At 43.1% G+C, this 16,343-nt stretch overlaps 1 long non-coding RNA gene across 34 annotated transcripts in view; it reads right to left on the reverse strand.

Annotated features, from left to right (window-relative positions):
* The window catches only part of LOC144324199 (uncharacterized), a 584,277-nt gene that overhangs the window by 219,578 nt on the left and 348,356 nt on the right, over positions 1-16,343 (reverse strand). The window lies entirely within an intron of this gene.

Here is a 16,343-nt window from a genome sequence, read left to right on the forward strand (position 1 = left end):
AGTTGATCTAGCTCGAGTGCACACGTGGAGCCACTCTGCTAGGCTGCCTCTTGCTGAGCTGGACATGGCTGAGAGTAGAGGGCATCAGGCACACGGTAGTCCTTTCCCCCCTTCTCCTACTGCCTCTCCACGAACAAACCCTTGCTGTAATGAACATATATTTAATGGGAAAAGAGAATAAAGCATATCAGCTCCTTAGTCACTCCATACACACTCTTTCACTACCTGTCACATCTTTATAATATAGTCAAAGCATTTTCAGCAGCAGAGATAATTTAAAAAAAAAGAAAGAAAGAAACAAGTTTGGGCAGAACAAATGGTTATCACAGAGGAGGACTTGTATTGGTCCCCACCAGTCCTGTAAGTGCCAAACTCAAGCCTGGGACCTCTGGGAAGAAAGAGTCTCCTCCTTTTCTCCTTGAAAGGGTGTCCTCACCATTCCCTGCTCCTTCTACACCCCTCCCCACAAGTGCATGCTCACAGGAGATACATACACATAGGCTTGGACTAGAGAAGAGCTAATAAAACTCAATAGGAATTTCATCAGAAGGTAAAACCCCCAGCAGAGTTTTAGCATCCAGGTAAGGCCAGCCACCAGATTTCAGAGAGCAGACGGGGGCTTGAGTTAAGAAGAATCCGTGAGACCATCCCTGGCCCTGGGGTCCTCCCTTCCTTGCTTGCCTCTAATGCCACCACCTTGGATTCCCAGCACAGGCCTCATCCATCCCGTCCCCATCTATTTGCCTCATTCTTTTTTTCCATGGATGTGACCATTCTAGCAAACTCTGGAAGATTTCTGCCCTGTAAGACTTAATCCCATGAAGAGTTTTCATTCATAAACGTTAAATACAAATAAATAATTTTTTTCCCAAGCACTTTACTTAGCTGCCAGTTAATCAAGTTTCTTTCCATACTTCACTTCTTTCATCTGTGTGGCAACAAATAATCATTTCTACTGTCGACTGTAACTATTTATGTGGACATCATGGAGTTAGCCAAGCCACTGGTTATCTTAGGAGGATGCAGTGTGTCCCTCTTCCTGTGGTGCCAGTTGCTGTTTTTATTGACTCCAGGCTGAGCTACCTCCAGTCTACAGTAATCTGAAGTGGTCCTGACCTTGATAAACCAATGGGAAGAGATTATACTTCAGAGTCACAGTTCCCGTAGGTGTAATCCTGGCCTCAGCGTTCCCAAACGCCATACTTTACACAGCTGGGATAAGATGGAAAGAATATAGAATGTGCTCTCCATAACATTTGATACAGAACAAGCAGCATTCAAGGAACAGTCACTATGATTATTTACGATGATTTTTACTTATGGCACTATAAAGCCAGCTCAAATGACATACGCTATTCTTCTATCCAAGGCCTGCTACTATCAAGTCCTTTAGGATATAGAGGGAGAGCAGATTTCTTAAATGTTTTTCCTGATATCATTGGTGTCAAAGATCATCACGGTTGGGCTTTAAAGGATGGTTTGAAAGAAAAATCAGGGTATGTGTTGCCCCCAGTCTCAACAACAAAATCCATGAAGTCTGACTCTCTTCTCTAGGCTTAATTAGGCTACATCAAAAGAGTTCTTCCCAGCCACTCCACTGTGGGGATAAATTCCATTAGTGACCCTGCTAAAGCAGATGTCCTTGGGAACACTTCCTCCTGACATAACCCCCTGTCCTATATCTGACATGTGTCCCTGTGAGACACGGCATCCTCCTGAAGCTGCAGCATCCCGAGCTGACGGGAGAGCTCTGACCTATGACCATCGGCGTACAGTTGAACTAGGCTTTTATTTTTATGTTATTTCACAATCTATTTAAACTTTCCCAATTTAAATGGAAGAAAGAAGGTAAGTAATATTAACGCCTACGGTTAATATTTTCTTTTACTGCTTAAAACTACAAATCCTGTGGAATACAAAAAAAAGGAGGAAATACTGGCACCGGTTATTTTTACCTTCCACTTCAACTTCTTTTGTTCAAGTGCAGACACAGGACATGGAACACTTTTCTGTTTTGTGGGTGGTAGATTTTTTTCTACTTTACCAGGACCCAAATTATCTCCAAGTCCTTAGATCCATTAGCCTAATTAATATTAAGAACATATGCATATGCAAATAAGTCCCTCTTTGCCATATATTTCACTTTATAAGACAGGTTGAAGGGTGGTTGGGTGAGTCAATCAAATGTCATAAATTGGCTATGCATAAGAGCTCATTAATATTAATTGGGGCGTGGGCATTGTGCAGTAGCCCATGCCTCCATTAGAGATGGGCCCCTTGCTTTAATTGTTCCAAAGATTTTGAAAACCAAAGCCTCTGACCTGATTTAAATATGTAATCCTCCCCCCCCCAACCCCCAGGTAGTCTACTGAGCAGCATCAGAAAGGTATTAAAAAAAAAATACAGAGCAGACCTTTTCTAAGACAGATGGCACACAATGAGGTTAGAAAAAGTATCTTGAGATCCAACCTGCAAGAACAAAAAAAAATTGCTTGCATTGTTGTTTTCATTATCTTGCTTCTGTCATTTCATGAGCTTTGTATCTCGCAAGGAAAGAAAGAAGGGAGAAAAACTGTGAAATTAATCTTTTGTGCATGGCCTGATAAAGAAGAGACATGCTCAGACAAAAGATAGACTGAGAGAAGGTACGGTGATTGATGACTAAAGTAAAGGTGTCAGAAGAGTATTATGTAAATTACTGGAGGCACACACCATTTCAGAGAGAACGAGAGGGAGAGCGGGCAGGGGGAGCGAGGGAGAGGGAGAAGGCGGCGGAGGGAGGGAGGTACTGAGAGCGGAAAAAGGATCGCAGAGGCGATGTCACCAAAGAACTGGTCCCCAAACACCCATTTCTTGCCATCTTTCATCTCCTCCGACAAGCTCACCTCACATTTTCTCTGGGTTGCGCGCTCTAACAAAGCGGGTGGGGGTGGGGGGAGAACTGTCAACATTAGCATGATGCTAGCCAAGGCAAGGTGTAGGGAAAGCAGTGTCTGAAGTGAGATCATCAAGGAGGGAAGTTTCCGTTAACGGGGACAGGGAGCCTGCCGGCGAGTGCATGTGTCTGCGTGGAACACGCCGCGCGAGTGGGGCGGGAGTCGGCCGGCCTCATTCTTCACGCCGGGGATGGGCTGTCAAGAGGCCTGTGTCCTCCTCCCCGGTCTCGGGCTCGATGTGCCACAGCTGTGCCGGGCGCACGACACGACCACTGTACAAAGGCAGGTGGCGAGAGACGCAAAAGGCCGGGGCCAGCAGTCCCGTTACAAAAATCTTGATGTAAGGAAATGAAGGCAAGTCTTGAAAATTGCCTCCGTCCTCCGGGCTGGGAGGGCTGCAAGGGAATGGAAGGACTGTACTCCCTTATGCGAATGGGCTTTGCCTCCGTGACCCTCGCGTGCAGGCTGGTCTGCGCCTCCCCTTACGTGAGGTGCACCTACAGTGTTCAAATATCTCATGCTTAGAAGTCCGGCCCTGGGATCTATGGGTTTCTAAAAGAAAAACAAAACAAAGCAAAACAGAACCTTCCAAATTCTTGCAATCCGTACAGGAGACGGCAAGGCTGGTGTTCAGGGAGAGCTCACCAGACAGGTTGCTCACAGCCAGCTCCCTTCCGACTCGCAGTAACACCTGTCCCCATTGGTTGGGGCCTGCATGGTACTGGTGGCTAAATATTTTAAACGTCACCCCCTTTGAAAAGTCCAGAGATGAAGCTAATGTCTAGGCCCTCCACACAGGCCCTCTCTTTTCAGTGTGAAGGTAAAAAAAAGGGAATAAAATGAATCTCTATACGTTAAAGCATAGAGGGCCTCCAAGCACTATAAAGATTATGGTAAAACCTCGACCCTCCCTGAAATCCAAAATGCAATTATTTAATTAAAGAATAGATAAAAGAAAACCTAAAGCAGATCTACATGCAAATCCTGATTTTTCCCATTTTGATGGTTTTGAAAATCTTTGAAATAGCGAACGACTGGGAGAATGAAGGAGGTCTCGGGATGGAGATAAAAAGGGCTAAATTGACACCTAGAAGTTGTTCTACAAAATATTCCTATTGGGGATGTTAACACCCAAAAGTAGAGTCCCCGCCCGCAATCCCCAGCCCCAGAGCTGTCTCTTCCTCCTCTCTCCACCCGACCATTCATTCAGGTGTGTGGCCATGGCCGCACACCGCTTCCTTCAAGTATTTCACAGTCAATATTCCTTGAGCCCTTCCGTGTGCCAGATTCTCTGCCAGGGGGTGGGGATACAAAATTGAACAGGAGATAACCAGCTCCTCCAGACCAACTCCTCTAGCTCATAGTATTCACTTCAATGGTCAGGGCAGCATTTGCTGGGATCAGGCCTTGCTTATTTAAATTGAATTACAAAAAATGGGGCTTAGCCAGAGAGCCACCTGGGCATGGAGGCTGTGCTAAGCCGGTCACTGTCCTCGAGAAGGCAAAAGATACAGGGGAACGATGTCTGTCTGCTTTCATCCTTACATGATTTACCTTTGTCTTTCTGTAGGGATCCTTTGGTCACATGGAACAAACCTTCATTCAAAGAAACTCGAGAGAGAGATTTTATTACAGGAGGCACCAGAGAACCCAAAAGGGAGAAGTCTCTTTGGGCCTCAAGAGATAACAGAACTGTGGCCTGGAGAAGCATCAAACTCCAATCTCTTATTGTCTCCATATTTACATCTCCGTCTTATGTGGGTGGCCCATGAGATACTGATCATGCTTCTCGCTTTATATCTATCGGTTCCCCTTCTCTCTCTGCAACCCCACTTCCTTTGCTGGCTTTCCTCACAGACCATGTAGAAGGTACCATAATTATGGTGGTACCACTACCATTACTAGCGGTAATAGCAGGCAATTGAATAACTACCAGCACTGTTCCATGCACAGAACACATATTAACTCATTGAACGTAACAACCTTGTTATTTTTTAATCTTTTATTTATTTTGGCTCACTCATTTACTATTTATTATTAATATGTATCATTATCTCTTCTTTTTTTTAAGGATTTTATTTATTTATTCATGAGAGACACAGAGAGAAAGAGAGGCAGAGACACAGGCAGAACGAGAAGCAGGCTCCCCACAAGGAGCCCGATGTGGGACTCAATCCCCAGACCTGGGATCACGCCCTAAGCCAAAGGCTCAACCGCTGAGCTACCCAGCATCCCAATGTCCAAGTTTCAACTGTCAAAGCTGAGGCAGAGAGGTGACATGCCCAAGGCCGCATAGCTGGGAAGTGCTAGAGCTGGCATGTGAGCCCTGGCAGGCCAGCCCCAGGAGCTGGGCTTTCACCAGTTAAGTCAGATGGCCCAGCCACCCTTTGGTTCCCGTGACCTTCCAGATCCAGCAGAGGAGAACTGCTGTGTCCCAGCTGCGAATCTCCAAGAGAGAATAAATGAGGCAGCTTGAGATGTGGGGCATCCCCGACACCCTTAGGCATGGTCAGGGACAGCACGTCAGGTGTGTGTCATGCTGCAGGGGTGATGACCAGACCATGGGATGTGAGTGGGAGGAGGCTTAAGAGGTAAACATCATTTATGCAAACACTGTCACTGAAAAAATGTTTCAAATCAGGACTCCACCAATATAACAAAAAGGCTCAATGGGAAAAGGCTGGGTAGGCACGGGACTAGAGGCAACTCATAACTGGCAGTAACAATACATACGTTTCTTGTAGGAAATCACATTTTAGCCTCTTGAACCCCAACTCTAAAAGACCATCTCAGATTTATGGTCTGAGAGGACCATCTCATCGCTCAACGAAACGATGAGTAAAAGCTGTTGGTGAGTGGCACAAAAGAGCAACAGAACAAAAAAGTCTTTTTGTCTTGCTTCCCACCCCAAAGTCACTCACCCCGGTGCAGAATCCTGGGGCAGCCCGCCTCTGGTGCAGTGAGTGGTGAGCTGGACCAGTTCTGACCGGGAAGCGAGGAGGCCTTGGTTCTATCTTGGACCCCACTACTCTTTAGCCCCTTGATTCTGAGCCAGTCACCACGTGATCTGGCCTCTGTGCCCAGCACTAAAGCTGGAGTGTTAGTATCTTTTCTCCCTCTCAGCTCTAAGACCCCACACTTGAGTCCTAGAGCTACTTTCCTGGGTGACGATGTTCTGACTTCCTCAGGCCCTGATCCGTGGGTTCTCTGGAGAGGACAAAGCAATGACTGTAGACATGGTGGAAAGAGCTTTCTGTGGAAGCCATAAACAGTTGGGAGAGACAGATCTCCTTCGTCTCACAGAGTGTTCTCAGACACGCTGGGAGTGGTGAGTGGTTTCCCTGGTCAGGTCTCATGTGTAGGCCCCACCACAGTCAGTGCCATTTTGTTTTCTAGCAGGTCCTTGCAGCCTTAGCCCTGCAGTCTTCTCGAGAAAGCTTTTTCCTTTCATATGTCTGACCTTATGATTCATCTGGCTCCTGTTTTAAAACCAATTATTACGTATTGTCTTTTGAATTTCACCCCTGACACCACTTTGCCCTGACTTAATTCTATGACTGGCTTTTATTCAAAACTTTCATTTTTGAGGAAGGTATAAGAGCTGCAAATGGTCTTCTTCCAGAAGCCCTGAGTAAAACGGCAGTTCTGCTGATCAAAAAGAGAGCACTGGCATTTTGATGCATGCTGTTAAAATGTGTACTTGTTTCAAGTAATGTGGAGAAAAGGAAAGCCAAAACAAAGGCCTAAATGATGAGAGAGAAGGGGTTGTGGGTCATGACATCGTCTATTAGGCTGACTCTTACCCCTGGGCTCTGAACCAGTATTATTACCAAGCGTCTGTTAGGCCTTTCTATAGGATAGTCCTGCCTATGCCACCGTCTCTTTCAGTATTTTTATATTCCCTCTGGATGTTCACTGACTGCACACTGGTCTTCAACCTCCGTACACAAGCATCCAACAAATCTATTCAACACTGTCTCATAAATGTCTCCCCAATTCACTCTCCTCTCTATACTCTGTCCAAATTGGTCTGGCACAGGTTGGCTTCCTCCCTCACCAGGTCTACTGGGAGCTTTGGCTTCTACATTGGTTCTCATTGCTCCAGTTTTCCTTGTCTCTAGTTCATTCTCCACATTGCACCCATGTTCTCTTAAAACGCAGGTCTGTTCATGCCACCTGTCGGCTTCCAAGCTTCCGATGGTTCCCCAGTGGGTGTGAAATAAGTTCAAACTTTTGAGAGAGGCACGGTAGTTAGTTCCTCCACAGTCTGGCCCCAACCTATTGCTTCAACCCATTCTTTTTTCCACTAAGTCTGCTCACACAGCAGATGGTGGACTTACACTCTAGATTTGACTCTTCCAGAACATACTCTGCATTTTCCTGCTCCTGCCTTTGCCCATGGTGTTCTCTCTCTCGAGAATTCCATTTTCACTACTCCCAGCCTCCATCAAACCTTGTCTAAACAGATGATATGCATCCTTCAGGCTCCAACATTCCCTAAGAACCACCTCTGCTTACTCTCCAAGTGTGGTTCACTATTCTCCCCCATGAGGTCCCTAGAATGATGTGTCTCAAAGCTGGGAGCTTTGTAAAAAGCTCATTTCCCATTCTAATTAAATAAAAATCCCTAGGACTGAGGTCCTGGGGAATCATCATTTTGAAGCCCCCTCTCCACACCACACCCAGGTTATTTTCACATCACCCAGCTTTGAGAAGTCTTGTTCAAGCATTTGATATGTAACCCATCTACTATTCACATTTAATGAGTAGTTATTTATTGAGTAAATATATCAAGAACAACAACTATGCTCTATCTAGGTAGGAACACCACAATGAGGCAGGCCCTCAAGATAAAAAGTAGTAATAATATGGAATAGGCATTATATTTTATCATGTTTTATAATCTATTATTAAAATACATTATAATACTGGGGCACCTGGGTGGCTCAGTTGGTTAAGCGTCCGACTTGTAATTTCAGCTCAAGTCATGATCTCATGGGTCACAAGACCGAGCCCCACATTGGGCTCCACACTCAGCAAGGAGTCTGCTTGAGATTCTCTCCCTTTGCCCCTCCCCCAACTTGCAAGGGTGAACCCTCTCTTTCTCTCTCTCTCTCTCTCTCAATACATAAATCTTTTTTAAAAATACACTATAATAAAAGATAATACCTTATATTCTGGCCATCTGTATGAATGTCTTTCTACTGCTATTCCTTGAGAAAGACTATTCTCATTTATCTTTGTATCTTTTAGCACCTAATACAATGACTCATATTTAATAAACAGATGGTGATTTAATGAATCAATATATTTTTTAATGTGTTAACTTTTGAATTAACAGAATGACATTTTAACTCCAAATTCATCTGGCCTGAAAGACACGGGAAGTTGTCCTTGTGTTACTGATTCTGAAACAGTGCCTCATGTGCCATCATGGGAGAGACAATGATTGGTGAGCCCCGCCACTGTCCTGTGCCCAAAGCTTGGACAGAGGAAAGCCTGCTGACCTCTGAATCTACCTTCCACAGACCCCACCTGAGTTTGCTGACTTTTTTTTTTTTTTAAGATTTTATTTCTTTATTCACGATAGATAGATAGAAAGGGAGAGACATAGGCAGTGTGAGAAGCAGGCTCCCTGCGGGAAGCCCGACGTGGAACTTGATCGCAGGACCCCAGGATCATGACCTGGGCTGAAGGCAGACGCTCAACCACTGAGCCACCCAGGTGCTCCAAGTTTGCTGACTTCTGACAAAGGCACGGACATAAGCTACACTCTAGATAACTCTTTAAGGAAGGGGAGATTATCAATTGAAGTGGTTTCCATTTTCCAAAAACCAGCTCGGCCCCCAGCTCTAAGAAAAAGGAAGAACGGGGATCCCTTTCACCTGCGTGCAAGGAGAAGGAGGCCCAGAGCTCTGTGTGAGGTCAGGGCATCTGCTGGCCACAGCCATGGCTGTGTGTGCCTGGGAGAGAGAATGATCAACACGTGGAACCCTTACGAAGTTGACTTTTGTGCCTTTACGAGGATTTGGATAAACTCAATACTTGACACTCCACAACAATAAGCATGTCAACTTTCAGAAAGAACCAACACCCCTCTGGAGAAGTTCTGAAGAGTGAATGGTTTTTTCATGTTCAAGTTTCCCTTTTGAAAACCGTTTTCCCTTTAAGAAATTCAAGGACCCACAAACATTTTCCAAAGGGCATAGTCAGATACGGCAACATGATTGTCGTATTTCTTATAAAGGTAAATTTTTGAAATGGTCACCTAAATCTTGCTGAGGTGAGAAATTAATAAAAATCACAATTTCGCAAAGTGCCTAAATTTTACATCGTTTGTCTTCCCTTCCTCTTTGTTGTAAATAAACCTTTGAAGGGGGAACATTATTTTCATTTTGTTCAATTTTTTCCCTTCTTTCTCTTTCACATCACTGAAACTCCCAACCAAAAGCTGAAATAAGGAAAATCAACCTTAAAGCTGAACCTATCGATTCTACCTTCCTTTCAATTTTCTCCTTAAAATGCTTCAGATGAATAATATTTCACTTCTCAGAAAAGAGAAAATTGATATCCTGGGCAAGCCGTAATGCAAATGAACATTAAAAGTACCAGAGAATCCACCTTTTTTAATGATTAGCTTAAGTGGGGGAGGGGATCAATTCTCAGTAAAATCTTGACAGTCAGTTTTATGCTCTTGCCTGACTCTGAGGCCACCTGAAATATTCTCAGCCACAGGCTTAGGATCCAAGGGACCCCATGCTAGCTGCCCAGCCCCTTACCTATCCTCTCATCCCCCAGAGACAGGGCTTGCATCCAGAGACTTCTCTCTCCTCCTCTCCACCAAAATGTTTGTGAGTCTTCAGTCCCCTGGGGCCATGCTCTTCACTGATACATTAATCTCATTAGTGCATCAGTGAGTTAATATGAGAAATTAGCATTTTAACGGGGGCCTCCTGGAACTGCCTATACCCAAAAAAATACTTTAATAGTGACAACATACCAAGCCACAGAGATGTTGTTTGGGGGTGACACTCTCCTCGTGTCCTCCAGCTCACCCTAGAAAGCCAGCTACCTACTTCACATCCCCACAGTGCTGGCTTTATTTGAAAGATTGAAAGACTCTTTACACAGATTTTCTCAAAGGAAGTTGTCACTTTGGGCTGCACAAACCAAAACTCTTCCAAAATCAGGTGCTTGGGGAAAAAAAAATTGAAGTACTTTTAATAATTTAAATGGCTCTTCTCTGCACATGCCCAGAACCCAAATCCCTTTTCTAACTGAAGTGCTTATATAAAAATTTGACAGCTCTTATAATTTTAAATTGCTCTACACTGAGTATGCCTAGAACCTTGATCACTTCCAAATTCAAGGGCTTATAAAAATTTGAAGCACTCCAATAATTTTAAATTGCAATGCACAGTGTAGAGTGATTTAAAATTATTGGACTGCTTCAATTTTTTTAAAAGGTCTTCAATTTGGAAGTGAGTCAAGCAGCATTCTAATACAGTGGTTTAAGACATAGTGTGCTAATCTAAAACTTAACACCTAAAAATAATGAAAATTAAACCACAGAGCTTTTTTATTTTTTCTTTTTTCCATCTTCCTTTTACTTTTTTTCCCCTTTTTTTAAGTATGGGAGGGACACTTAGAGAACACTTGAAAAGTTGGCAAGTGTCTGGAGAAGAGAGTTAAAGCTGAGGCCATACTGGGGAAAAGATGGGAAGGACGAGTAAGAGGTAGGAGGGCTAGGACAGAAACTGCAGTCACATCACAGAGGTCTTGTCCAGCCCTGGAGGTGTTAGATAGGAAACAAAATAATCAGAAATCAGAAGAGCCAGAACAGAGCGAAGTTTGAATATGACTTGGAGCACTGCACTCCATAAACTTTTCAGTATCTAGAGATGCAAATTGGACAGCCACTCTCTCTAACAATTACTCCTTTTGTGGCTGTATTGTTGTTTTTCTGATGGAGCTCTCAGAATTCATATTTGTGCTGATCCAGGGTTTCCTCTCCTAAGTTTGGTTGAGATGGCTTTCAGGAGGCTGGCTAATCATCCAAATATTCCCAGTCACAGCCACTTACAAGCAAAAGGCACATTTTTTATGTCATTCCCATGGTGATATGAACCTTTTTTTAACTCGGAATAGCTGTCTAGGTGGGTTATATTTGTTTCCGAAGTATCAATGTTCTTTTCACCTAATCTTTTCTTCCTTCCTACTTTCTAATTTCCTTTCTGTCTTTCTCCCCCCGCCCCATCACTATCTCTTCAACTACCCAACACTTCACAGATATAAAGACTATAATGGCTTTTTTACTCAGTGGTCCTTTCTAGCTAGCCCCCAAAGGGCCAAGCTGCACGTCACGGCAAACAATCATCACAAGGTGAAGATCCTGAACAACTTCCCCTTGATAAACAGCATCTGTAGCAAAGGCTCCCCCTGCATTTACCGAGTATCCTGTGCTTTTAAATACCATTCTAAGTGTGCTTTCTTCCCTTTACTGTTGTGAGCCATTTTGCTCTGCTGGCTAGATAATGCTGTGTCTTAAAATATTGTGTAAATACACATGTGAATGATAGCTTGTAATATTTGCCAGGGATCCACTGCCATCAGGACTCAAAGTGAAACGAAGTTTATAGAAGTTGAATTTCGATACCTTTTTCACCATAAAAGAGCAAGCTTGTGACACTGTCTATGGAATGGAAAGAGTAAAGAGTACAACACAGTTAAGTAAAGGTGGGATAAGCACATTAAAACAAAAATGTTGCTCCTCCAGAGAAGTGAGGTCCCTAGGAAAAAGTCAGGAGGGACTGCACACCCCAGCAGAATTAAATGGTAGGAAACACTGTAATGAAATAAACTCTGGAAGAAAGCCAATGAAGAAGAGTAGGAAATTTAAAGCGCCTTAGATGGAAACAGCTCTGTATGCTTTTCTTCTGAGCTGAGCGATGTTCCCCTCTGCTCCAGACATAGAGGGCCCTCACACGTGAACAGCACCCAGGTCTCAAGCTGTGCCTGGGAGAACAGCTTCAAATATGCAGTGCTCTTTGGTTCCACTGGTTTCATCGTGAATCTACCCAAGACACTGTAGATAAACCTGGACCCCGAAGTTAAATGGTGGTTTTGGATAAATTTCTGATTATTCTCCAATTTGGATGATAGCTTAATGTCATTTCTTACAACAGTGAAAAAATAAATTAATATGAGTCTATTGGCAGCAAAGAATATTAGGCATTAAAATTTCAAGGTTGCCCAGATTAAAGTGAATGGTTGAAGTCATGGGTAATCAAGAGCCTTTAAAGTAGTCTAGAAAGTAGTGCTGAGTGGGAAGAAGGAAGTAAATATGAAGGGAGAAAGTGCTTCAAATCAGAGTTTTCTCAATTAGATTTGTGAATATAACAGCCTGATCCAGGATCTAGAGCTTGACTAGTATTTGGGGAAGGGCAGGTTTGGAGTGAACAGCCAAAAGAGCAGGGTAGCTCAAACAAGCCCAAGTGTCAAGTTCTTAAAGACTAGACACTCACCCATGAGATGTGGGAATAAACCTAGTCCCTTGGTTGTGAAACATGCCCGGAGATGATTAGGAATACTTTGCTAAGGAGCAAACAGATTTTTAGGTCACGTGTCTGTAGAGATGTCACCATTTAATAAAATGACAAAATCTATCTATCACATAGGCATGAACACAGAACAATATAAAGAGGTTAACAGAAATTGATGGCATCCAAGGTTTAATTTTACACTGAATCGGAGTCTTTGGTGATTGAAATAGACAAAGATGTATAGGGTTATCTTGTTGAAGAGGCTGTGCTAATTACTGGCACTTGTCATTTCTCCATAGCTTTATCTAAGTCAAGAAGGCTAACTAGCTTCTTTCTCCCCAGTGTGCATTGTTTGTTCAGGAGCTTTTGCTGAGGAAGCCTTTTTTCATAACTGCACCTCATTATTAACAGGTTCATAAATAAATGAGTCCTAATATTTTTCTCCGTTAGCATTTATGATAGGGACATTTGGTCTACAAAAGATTACACTTGTCTTTAATAAAAATAGGCACTTACGCATGAAGCCTATTAGGCCCTTGTTACTCTGGAGGAGGAGGAAAGGGGAGGAACCAGAGTTTAAATTTAAAACAATAACAACAACATGGTGTGCCTGCAGCATTGTAGAGAATATTTAACAGAGCTTCCGGACATCCCCTGCTGCTAACTCTACATCCTTCTCTTCTAACCTCCAGCCCTCTGAGATATGAAGACAAAGTCAAGAAGTGTTAAATGAGCATTTTCCATATGACTAGCACTGTGCAAAGTATTGCAAAGGACATAAAATTATAAAGCAGAATAACTATCCTTAAGGAAATTCCAATCTAGTGCAAGACTTGAAAAAAGAATTCAAGGAGATGCTTGATTCATCTAGAACTACTGAGGTAGAGTTCTCAATTGGTAGGATGCAGAGTGAGCAAAGTTTGTTTTGGGGTGAGATCATCAGAAATAGGGTTGTTGTGTTTTTTAAATAACTAGGGTTTGTGCAGACCTCAAGGTTGTTTGAGGGTTTAAATAAATACAAAGAGGGGGAGAAACATTCCCAGTTGAGAAATCCATATGGAAAAAAGCAGAGGAAAGGAAGAGAGACACATATGGAGGTACATGAAAGGTCCAAAATGAAAGCCATTAAGGAATTTACCACTGTTACTGTGGGAAATAATGTTGAATATGTGCCTTGAAGGTCACAATGGGTAGGGGGAACTCGATCAGATAACATGGAACTCCTTAGTTCATAATCAGATGAAAGCCATACTAACCAGAGTATTTAATGAAATGACAGTGAAGCAAGGAGACATCTCAGGCAGTAAATACCACCAGACGGTGGTGGAGGTGGTAAACAGAAAGGCTTAGAACATTTCAAAAGGGGTTTCCACGAGACTAGATGGCCCCTGGGACAAGATGCAGCAAGAAAAGATAGACGCCAAAGAGGACAAAACGCCTGGGAAAGGAGAGAAGAAGATTGAGACAGCAAGTCAAGCACTAGAAAGAGGAAATTAAGAAGAGGAAAGTAGATCCGGCTGTAGGCATGTTAAACGAAAGATAAGGACAGTACAACAAAGCTGGACAAACACAGCAGTGTGGATCAGACTACAGGCAGGAACGGAAGGCACGAGTGTGCCCCAGCTCAGAAAAGGTAAGGATGTGCAGAGAAAGAAGTGGAGAGCCAGGGACAAAGCCTTGGCCAAATAGCCATAGCTATCGGGCAAAAGTTCAAGTCTGAAGCATCTCTTGGCCACAGAAGTACCAGAAGTACCTGGATGCAGGTACCACCAAGTGTTATAGGCACAACCACACAGGATAGCCAGCACCCAAAAGAACCAACACAGCAGAAAAGATCAGAGGAAAATATGGACTCATGGAACCAGTGGCCAGCACCAGGGACAGCAGGCAGATACGAGTCAGCGACCAGCAAGGCCTAGCCCCGGGCGCCAGCCCAGGACCACTTTCCTGGTACTCACAGCTTCCTTTCCTGAGCCCCTCTGGGCAGGATGAGATCTGAGTAAGCAGCACTGCAGCTTAAAGGGACAGGGGCAGAAGGAGAAGCAGAAAGCAGAAAATGAGCAGAAATACATGGGACACAACCTCACTGCAGCCATTCCTTGTATGAGAGCCATCGTTATTTTTTTCTGCATCATTCTGATTAGTACAAAAAGAGAAAAAAAATCTATGGTTTCTAACATTTCTGTGTGTTTGTGTGTGTGACTTAAATATAAAACAAAACAAGGCACCTCAAAACCAACGTAGGGCACTCACTATAAAATGCCAACCACTCGATGAATATGAAGATGCCTCACATTACATTAGAGCTAAAGTATTACTATTTTTTTTAAAAAGTATTACTATTTAATAGCTGATTCCATGATACCTTAGATAAGTCCTTTTTAGGGTGGGAAAAAAGAAAGCCTAGATGTCCCTCTGCCTATTTGAGAAAAAGCAAAATCTTCAAAAAAGTAAATGCTATCAGGACTTTTCCCAAATCGGAGGCGGAGGGAAGTAAAATACATCCGTCCATGCACCTACCTATTTTGCTGGTACTCCTCAAATTGCTAGCTGGATTCTGAAAAGATATATATGTTTTTAAAGGCACCCCTTCTTGAGGACATCCATTTTGCACTTGCATCCCCCACATTTGCACATGAAAAAAAATCCATCACTGTGTATACAAATGCCAAATTGCAATGCAAATAGGCATTTGTGTGCCCAATTACCCATTTTGTGTGTTTGCAAAACGGATGTGCGGCAAATTCTGCAGGTGTGAGTTGGTAGCCTGCTGGAAACTTGGCTCCCCCTGAGTCAGCGCCAAATAAGGTGCTATCTCCCAATGGTGTGGGCGGCTGAGGGGAGAAAGTCCATCTCAGGGACTTCAATGCAGTACCAGGTGTAGACAGCAAACAGCTCATGCAGCAAGGAAGATAAAGACAAAGGAATCTAAAAAGTAAAAGAACTTGGTTCCTACATATGATGACTGGGTATGTCCTAGAAACACTATCAATGGCTTTTCCCTCGCATGACCCTAAATCCCTGTAAGTGAATCACTTTTTATTGGGAAACTCCATTCTTAATTTTATTTTACTTGGCTTTAATTTTATTTTGGTGAGAACACTGAACTTGAGATCTACCTTCTCAACAAATTTTTTTAAGTTTACGATACTGTATTGTCAACTCTGCGTATAATGTTGTGCAGCAGATCTCTAGAACTTATCTTGCTTAACTGAAACTTTGTGCCCCTTGGATGGCAACTCCCCATATCCCCCTCCCCTGGCTCCTGGGAACCATCATTCCACTGTTTGAATCAATAAATGTGAAAATTTTAGATCCCATAAAGGTGGGATCATGTTTTTATCTTTCTGTGACTGGCCTATTTCGCTTAGTATAATATCCTCAAGATTCATCTATGTTGTCGAATATCATGGAATTTCCTTCTTTTGCAAAGCTGGATAGTATTCCATAGTGTGTACATACCACATTTTTTCTTTTATCCATCCATCCATCAATGGACATTTAGCTTGTTTTCATACCTTAGCAATTGTGATTAGTGCTTCAATAAACACAGGAATGCTAGTATCTATTTGAGATCCTGCTTTCAATTCTTTTGGATAAAAAAGCCAGAAATTTGTATTGTGGGATCATATGATAGTTCTATTTTTAATTTTTTGAGGAAACTCCATACTGTTTTCCATAACAGCTGCGCCATTCTGTATTCCTACTAATTGTGTATTAGGAAATCGTATTCTTCTAAGTATATATTAAATCTTTTTGAGGTGTGACTCTCAGACACCCCAACCAGCACTCTGAATATCCTGCTAAATCCTAAAGCTGTACCCGATTGATCTGCAAGCCTGTGGCCACCACCATGTCAATCAAC

This window comes from Canis aureus, chromosome 11, assembly GCF_053574225.1.
Source record: "Canis aureus isolate CA01 chromosome 11, VMU_Caureus_v.1.0, whole genome shotgun sequence".
NCBI classification, from domain to species: Eukaryota; Metazoa; Chordata; class Mammalia; order Carnivora; family Canidae; genus Canis; species Canis aureus.